Genomic DNA, 9,099 nt, shown 5'->3' on the forward strand with positions numbered 1-9,099 from the left:
CTCCGACTTACCCACCCCAGCTCCACACCGAGCAGCCAAAGAATAGGAGAATGAGACTACAGTGTAACTAAAAGTTGAGGATCAGCCCCTTCAGTTAACTACACAGGGATTGTAACCTCTCAGACTGAATATATACATGGCCCTTGGACTCCTCTAAGCTGAAAACATCACATACAGCCTGGGAGTGGGTGAAGCAGCTTAAAACCCTATTGTTCAGGATGCTCCATCTCTCCGGCACTAGGAGGCCGCTTGGAAGAGAGACCCTGAAGCCCCGCCCACCCTCTGTGTCCTCACCAAGATGGCCGTGCATGTGCCCTGACCCCACCCTGGCCAAGATGGCAGCCAGTGCCCGCATTCCCCCAGGCCTGTTACTGTGTCGTAAACATGAGGCCTGTGGGCTCTTATTCTGGGCCTCAGGCTGATCCCAGAAGATTCCCAGCCCATCCACACCCTGCGCCCACAATCTCCTCCCACCTCCTGAGCCGCCTCAGTCGATCAGTGTTTCTGGTTTTTTGTTCCTGGATATTCCTGGTCTCCCTTCAATCGGGGCACTTAGTCCCTGCTTTTAACTTATTATTAGTTTCAGAGAGAAACTATTACAACCAGAGGTGGTGGCCTAGTGGTAAAGTCACTGGATTAATAATTCAGAGACCTAGCTTAATGCTCTGGAGACATGGGTTTTAGTCCCACCAGAGCAGATGGTGAAATTTGAAGTCAATTAATAAATCTAGAATTAAAAGCTAGTCTAATGGCGAGCATGAAACCATTGTTTTCAAACCCATCCAGCTCACTAGTGCCCTTCAGGGATGGAAACCTGCCGTCCTTACTTGGTCTGGCCTACATATGACTCCAGACCCACAGAAATGTGGTTGACTCTTAACTGCCCTCTGAAATGACCGCAAGCCACTCAGTTGTATCAAACCACTACAAAGCCTAAGAAAGCGGACGGACCACCCAGCACCAACCTTTGCATTGGAAGTGACACTGGCAAACTCAGCCCTGTCAACCCTGCAAAGTCCTCCTTACTAACATCTGGGGGCTTCTGCAAAAATTGGGAGAGCTGCCCCACAGACTAGTCAAGAGACAGCCTGATGTAGTCATAATCATGGAATTATATCTGACAGACAATGTCCCCGACACCACCACCACCATCCCTGGCTCTGTCCTGCTGCCTACCAGAGGTGGCAACACAGTCTGAATGGAGTTGCCCTGGGAGTCCTCACTATTGACTCCAGACCCCATTGAAGTCTCATGGCATCAGGTCAAACACGGAGAAGGAAACCTCCTCATGATGACCACCTACCGTTCCCAAGTCGGCTGATGAATCAGTGCTTCTTGGCTGGCGCTGGCATAGAAAAAGAAAGCTTATGACAGTCACAAAAAACTGAATACTTTAGAAATCCTTGAGGAATATAGAAAGGGGTGAAGTTTAAAAGGGAATTAGGAAAGCAAAGAGAGGGCATGAAAAAATATTGGCAGATAAAATCAAGGAAAATCCAAAGATTGTACATTAAGAGCAAATTCGCGTGTTGTACTCATTTTAACCTTTGCTTCTTCTGCTTTCAGAATCACTCGCTGATTTTCTGCCTCCCATTCCCTGCTCTGAATTTGTCCTAGCTGAAACTGCCCTCAGGTCTTACTGCTGCAGTTAAAGCCATAGCCTGTTCTGCTGTGCCTGCCATCAGGGCCCCTACTCCTGCACTGGGCTGGTGTGCCCTGATTAATCCTACAGGTTTACCCCATAATTTTCAGCAGTCAGCTCGAAGGTGACCTGCCTTGTTACAGTGGAAACACACGGGTCTTTGGGTCTCACTCCTACTCTCTGTACTGTCTTTTTTGGCTTGGAGGGCCCCTTGTGTTTCCAGCTTTCCGTTCTCGCCCAGGGCTCTCACCTTTTGTCATGTTTGGGTTTGTGGGCGTGACGAAGGAAGGGTTTCCCCTGCAGTAAGGACTTGTGTACAAGGGTAAATTCATCAGCCAGGATTGTGGTTTGCCTGGCTCTTTGAACCTTTTGTTCCTCTACGTGGCTCATAGCTTTTAATAGAGAGGGGAAGTGAGTTTTTAAATTCCTCAAGAAGGATCACCTCTCTGAGGTTTTCATATGTGGGCTGTACTTTAAGTGCGCCTTACCCACTGGTCAAAAGCAAGCTGCTTCACCCCTTCAAACTCGAGGGTACGTTTGGTCAGGCTTCTTCCAGAGAATTTAGAATTTTTGGTGGTATGCTTCTGGTACTAGCTCAAACGCCCCCAGGATAGCATTTTTAGTCATCTCATAATCTGATGAATTTTCATCTGACAACAGTGAATAAACCTCGTGGGCTTTGCCTGTTAGCTTGCTTTGTAACAACAGGGTCCTGCTCTCAGCCGGCCATTTCCGTTGTCTTGCAAGACTTTCAAGAGTGATGAAAAATGCTTCCACAGTCCCATCGTTGAACTTTGGGATCAACCGAGTGAACTTTAAGTGCTCAGCACACGGCCCTGAGCTAGAGGTAGCTTCCTCGCCAGCCATGCTTTCACTGGGTGTACTGGGTTGCCTCCTATTTAATTCAAGCTCCCTTAGCTGTCTTTCCTCCTTCTCCTTCTGGAAAGCTCTCCCTTTTTCCCCTTCTTGACACTTTCTCTAATCTTCTTCTGTCTGGAATTCTAATTTGAATCTCCTCCGTTCTCATTGTATTTTTTGCTAACATTACCTTGTCTGTTTCTGACTCTAACCCTGTTTCTGAAACTTCAGGTTCAAGTGAAAAATGGTTGGCCACAAGTCTTAGGATTTTGGATTTCTTAGATTTTGCATGGAAAGTAACCCCTAACTGCCCAGTTATATTCCTCAACTCTTCAATAGATAGGGTTTTAAAGCTATCCCAAGTTATTTCACCTTGGCTTAGGAAGGTAATGGCCATGAGTATGGGCATGTTAGTATTCTAGCAGTGAAACACAAGAAAACCTGTATTGAAATTTTTTTTTATCGGGATCAATTCAGATTCCCACTTCCAATTTCCATTTGGTTACGACTTCGGACTCTAGAATTCTGAAGACTAAATTTCTGTTCCAGCTGGGGTGGGGTGGGATGGGGGGTGGGGGGGGGGCGCGTTCATCACAGTCTCCCCTCTTGCCCTTCCTCTTATTTGATGGCAACAGGGTTGATTCCTTTAACAGCAGTTGTGCTTACCACCTCCATGAGTGTTTTACCTTTTACCTTTACTGTGATCACGAAAGACCCAATCGGACAGGTTTTCTTCAGTTTAAATTAAAAGGTAGGTTTACTATACTTAACACTCAAACCCCGATTTAAAAATACTTTAAAAATACACTACACATTCATCCATGCGGGAATCACGCACACTGTTACAAAGGATTTATTTTTGTACTAAAAACTTAGAATTCTATGTGTTTTTAAAAAAAATGGAAATGGATTTTTCAGTGAACATTGACACCTGTAAGTAGCTGAAATTTTATCATGTTTACTTTGTATCCAAGAACAGGAAAACAGGCAGTTTCAAAGAAACCAGCAAGGGGTTTTGACCTCCACAGAGCAGCACTTTGAATGACAGGGTAGACTCCATGTCTGGTCATGTGATCGGCGCAGGAAGGTTTTGCTTTCACTTTGGACCCTTTAAAAAAACTGTGAGTTGGACAAAGATCAGGCATTTCAAATTCGGACTTTAATCTGCCTGGAGATCAGAGAGAAAGACCCAGGAAAATGTGTTATCTCTCTCTGTGAAGAAAGCCTACATCTCTTGAGTCAGAGGTAGCAGATTCCTATTGCTTCCTGTCTCTGAAGAATCCCTGCAACGTGTGGTTCCTGTTAACTCCTGTGTTTTAAGAAATCCTGAAATCTGAAGAAGACTTCTACTGCTAGGCTGCTGCTTTAAGACCCAGGCAGACCTATTGCTACACCCCTGATGAAAGACCTATGTGAAGCCTCCTGCAGTTGAATATATATTTACTATATATAGAGATTATATATATATATAATACATAAAGAGAGAGAGAGAAGCACGCAGCCTCCTCTGCTGCTGCACACTCAGTTATTCCTTACCACTTTGTCCAACAGAAGCAAAACTAACTTCCCCCGAAATGAGAGACAGTCACATGGCTGCTTCAGGTCTTCCAGAACCTTCGAATGAAACTCAAGGTTAGGACTTGGCTTCAAGTGCCCCAGGATGCTAATTTACACTTGTAAGGGGTTTGCTCTTTTAAAGTCAATATGTTAAGACTGCCTTGACTGCCATGCTAATGAAGCCATTTTAGGTAATTCAATCACTTAGAACAAGCCGATATTACGCACGGGGGCTCATTAGCATCACTGCGACGCATTGCCCCCGCCCCATATTACCTGGGGAGAGGCAGGACATCCGGCGCAGTGAGGAACCTTTTGACAGTTGTGCATCAGGTGCTGGGGCCCTATTTAAAGCGCCCCAGCACCTGCTTCCAGACAGCTGTCAAAGAAATGCTTACCTCACTGTTGAAGAGTGGGGCTTATGTCAGTCTGGCAGAAAAGCATAAAGTGCTGGAGAAACTCAAGAGGTCAGGCAACATCTGTGGAGCGAGAAGGAGAGTTAACTTTCAGGACTGTGAGCAAGTTCACAGACCTTAAAGTTAACTCTGCTTCTCTCTCCACAGATGCTGCCTCACTTGCTGAGTTTTCCCAGCACTTTCTGCTTTGCTGCCATATACTTACTCTGCTGTGTCCCAGTGTCCTGTGAAGTTGTGATCCCCTTCTTCCATTCACGTGCAACATGCCTTCTTATAGCTGTACCACACAGCCACTCCAGGCGCTGCTTCACAAACCACTGACCACCTCCAGGCGCGTATCCATTGTCTCTCGAGATAAGGAGGCCCAAAAGAAAAAAAGAAAAGAAAACACCTGGATGAATAATCTTCATTTTGCACATTCCAGGACGTGAGACTTAAATGTACCATAACAGGCAAATACACAACAGAAATAAAACCATAATTGAAGAATATTTGCATACTATGGGTTTCTAATCATCTGACTGTGAAAAGCTGCAGACTAATATGCATATAGAATCTGTATTAATTTCTCAGCTACCTGTTATGTGAAAATACATGTAACAGCAAATAAACGATCTTTGTAAGAATACAGTAAAATATGTTCATATTCTAGCTGCTTTGCCAACTAGAAATATTGCACCAACAACTATGATCAGCTGCTGCAGAAGCAAAGTGTTCATGAACATCTGTCGATGTGTAATCGTTGAAAAACTATGACAACAGCATAGATTTCCTCATGAGCTCGACATTGGTTTTCAAACATGCGCAGAAAAAACCTCGCAGCCAGAAGTTAGAGCAGTTACACGGTGCAGTCACCTTTGCATTTAAAGGGCCACCAAAAGTCCAGGATGGCAGAGGAGTACGCTAGGGTGGCCCCACAGTTTAGCAAAGCCTCCCTGCTCACTCTTCTCCAGGCTGTGCGGGCAAGGCACCAGCGATGTAAGAAGAGGCTCTCCTGCCTGAACAAGGCAGCTTGTTTGGAGCTGGCAGAGGAGGTGACTAGCCATAGGGCCATCCGGCATCAAAGGGTCCAATGCCGGAAGGGGATGAATGACCACTCCTCCAGCTAGCGCCCTCTAGGCCTCATGTGTACAAGGTACAACCCCCAAAGTCATCCACAACCAAAGGTCAGGCAGAAATGGCACCATGTAGAAGAATCCACAAGCATTTCTAAAAAGCATTGTGACACAAATGGTCTGCATGGGTGACAAAGCAATGTAGAAAGGCCGAAAACAAAATTGTCTTCACTAACATGTGCATTGCTTTCACTGTGTGAATGAAGTGTGTCAGCATGTACCAATCATGGCTCTTGCCAATACATCATTGGCCTTTCAGAACTGCCAATGTATGGAATAATATCATTGCCATGCAAGTGTCGAGTGTCATTCATGTGTATCTCCATGGATGCAGTAATATGGACAATGGATCAGAATCCTGCAGCCAGAAATGGTGGACGCAACAATGTTGCGGATGCGGCCTCCTCCACAGCAGGTGAACGAGAGGGTCACTGACCCTGAAACGTTAACTCTGCTTCTCTCTCCACAGATGCTGCCGGGCCTGCTGAGTATTTCCAGCATTTCTCGTTTTTATTTCAGATTTCCAGCATCTGCAGTATTTTGCTTTTATTTTAGGTGAATGAGGGTGCTGTGTGGCGTGCTGAGCCTATGGTGGTTCCTTGTGGCTTGGAGAACCTTTGATCAACGAGGCACTGCCGTGCATCCCTAGCTCGCTGATCTCCCTGCACGCGGTGCCTGGATGCTCTCTGCCCTCCCATGTGCCTTTCCTGCTGTAAGTCCTCAGCGTCATCATCATCCGATGATGAGTCCTGGTCATGTCTCTCCTCATCCTGCAAGGCCTCCCCCTGTTGAGTGTGTAGTTGTGCCGAGCACATGAGACAGTAACAATGTGAGCTACCCTTTCCTGCTTGTACTGCAGGGCACCATCCAATCTATCCAGGCGGTGGAATTGCTTTTTCAGCATGCCAATCGCCTGCTCAATGGTGGCTCTGTGGCCGGCGTTGTAACACTCTTCTGCAGCAATGCTGGGGTGTCTCACTGGTGTCAGGAGCCATGTATTCAAGGGGTAGCCGTTGTCTCCAAGAAGCCATCCCTCCATCTGAGCCATTTCAGTGAACAGCAACAGCAACTGTGATTGGTGCAGGATGAAGGCATCATGGCAGCTGTCTGGAAAGTGGGCACAGATTTGCATGACTCATTTTCGGTGATCACATAGGAACAGGAGTAGGCCATTCAGCCCCTCGAGTCTGTCCCGCCATTCAATGAGATTATGGCTGATCCGTGGCCTAACTCCATATACAAGCTTTTGACCCATATCCCTTAATATCTTTGCTTAACAAAAATCTATCTATCTCAGATTTAAAATTAACAGCTATTCTAGCTTCAACTGCTGTTTGTGGGAGAGAGTTCCAAACCTCTACCACCATTCGCATAAAGAAGTGCTTCCTAACATCTCTCCTGAACGGTCTGGTCCTAATGTTTAGACTATGCCCCCTAGTTTTAGAATCTCCAAACAGTGGAAATAGTTTATCTTTACCGAGCCTGTCTTTTCCTGTTAATATCTTGAAGACTTCGATCAGATCACCCCTTAACCTTCTAAATTCTAGCAAAAACTGGCCTAATTTGTGTAATCTCTCCTCGTAACTTAACCCCTGTAGTCCAGGTATCATTCTTGTAAACCTACTTTGCACTCCCTCCAAGGCCGATATATCCTTCCTAAGGTGTGATACCCAGAACTGCTCACAGTACTCCAAGTGGGGTCTAACCAGGGTTTTGTGCAGCTGCAGCATAATCTCTGTGTCTTTATACTCCAATCCTCTAGATATAAAGGCGAGCATTCCATTAGCCTTTTTGATTATTTTCTGCACTTGCTCGTGGCATTTTAAAGATCTATGCACCTGAACCCCCAAGTCTCTTTGGACATCCACCGTACTTCACCCCTTCCCATTTAGAAAGTACCCTGCTCTATCCTTTTTTGGTCCATTTTGGATAACCTCACACTTGCCCACATTGAAATCCATCTGCCACAGTTTTGCCCATTCACCAAGTCTGTCAATATCTTCTTGCAATTTTATGCTATCATCGAGACTGTCTACAATGTCGCCTAACTTTGTATCATCAGCAAATTTGGATAAATGACTTACTATGCCGTCATCCAAGTCGTTAATGAATAATGTGAATAATTGAGGCCCCAACACAGATCCCTGTGGGACACCACTAGTCACATCCTGCCAGTCAGAGTACTTACCCATTATCCCCACTCTCTGTCGCCTACCACTCAACCAACTTCCTAACCATGTCAATAATTTGCCCTCAACTCCATGGGCTTCTCCCTTAGTTAACAGTCTCTTATGTGGGACTTCATCAAATGCCTTTTGGAAGACCATATAAATAACATCCATAGACATTCCCCTGTCCGCTACCTTAGTCACCCTTCACAAATTCAATGAGATTTGTCAGGCATGACCTTTCCGTCATGAATCCATGCTGGCTGTCCCTGATTAACTGAAATTTTTCTAGGTGAGCTGCACATTGATTGAGTGGAAGCCCTTACAGTTTACATATTCAGCTGGTTGCCCGGCGGGAGCGTTGATGGCCACGTGGGTGGATTCTACGACCCCTTGTATCTGTGGGAATCCTGTGATAGAGCCAAAGCCGGTGCCCCTCTGAGCTTGGCTTTCACAGTCCATTGTGAAGCAGATATAGTCATCAGCCTCCGGAATAGGGCATCGGTGACCTCCGTGATGCAACGATGCACTGCTGACTGTGTGACCCCACAAAGATCTCTGGTGAACCCCTAAAATGATGCAGAGGCATAAAAATTGAGAGCCACTGTCAGTTTGACGGCCACAGGCATAGGATGTCCCCTGAAGCCCCTGGGCTGCAGGTCATTATTCAGCAGCGCACGGAGATGTGTCACTGCCTCTCTCAACATCCGCAGTCGCCTCTGACACTGGCGCTCTGGCATCCGCAGGAATTTCATGCGGGACCTGTAGATGCGCGGCGATCTGTAGTGGTGAGCTGTCCTTGGGTGCTACTGCTCATGACTGGGAGCCTCTATGTGTGCTGCAATTGTCTGTTGGTGTGGCCTGCGGTGCATATGGATCCTCTCAAGGAGCGCATCAATTAATATAGCATGAATAATCCCCATCTTCAAGTTGCAATTCAACTCGGTTCCTTCAATTCTTCAAAGGTTCCTGACAGGGCAGAGATTGATGTTCAGTGGTATATCAGGTGCTTTCATGCGGCTGCTATGTGGCATAGCATGACATTGTTTATCTTAGCTCCCACTAAAAGTGCATTGTCTGACCAAATAAAGATCGTTCTAGCTGCATCGATTGGTCCACAAGACACATAAGCTTCACACACCTACCATCTCTGGCACTCTCCCCACATACAGGGTGACTCGAGTGCCATTGCTCCTTCAGTGACAGAGGCAGTCAACGGCACAGAGCTGCCAACCATTACGGAGGGCAGAATCACAGTCGCTCCCTTCCAGTATGCAGAGCCAGACCCCAGAATTTCCCTCCTCCCTCCTCCCTTCCAGTATGCAGAATGAGACCCCTGTAAT

Source organism: Heterodontus francisci, chromosome 34 (genome assembly GCF_036365525.1).
Source record: "Heterodontus francisci isolate sHetFra1 chromosome 34, sHetFra1.hap1, whole genome shotgun sequence".
Taxonomy (NCBI): Eukaryota; Metazoa; Chordata; class Chondrichthyes; order Heterodontiformes; family Heterodontidae; genus Heterodontus; species Heterodontus francisci.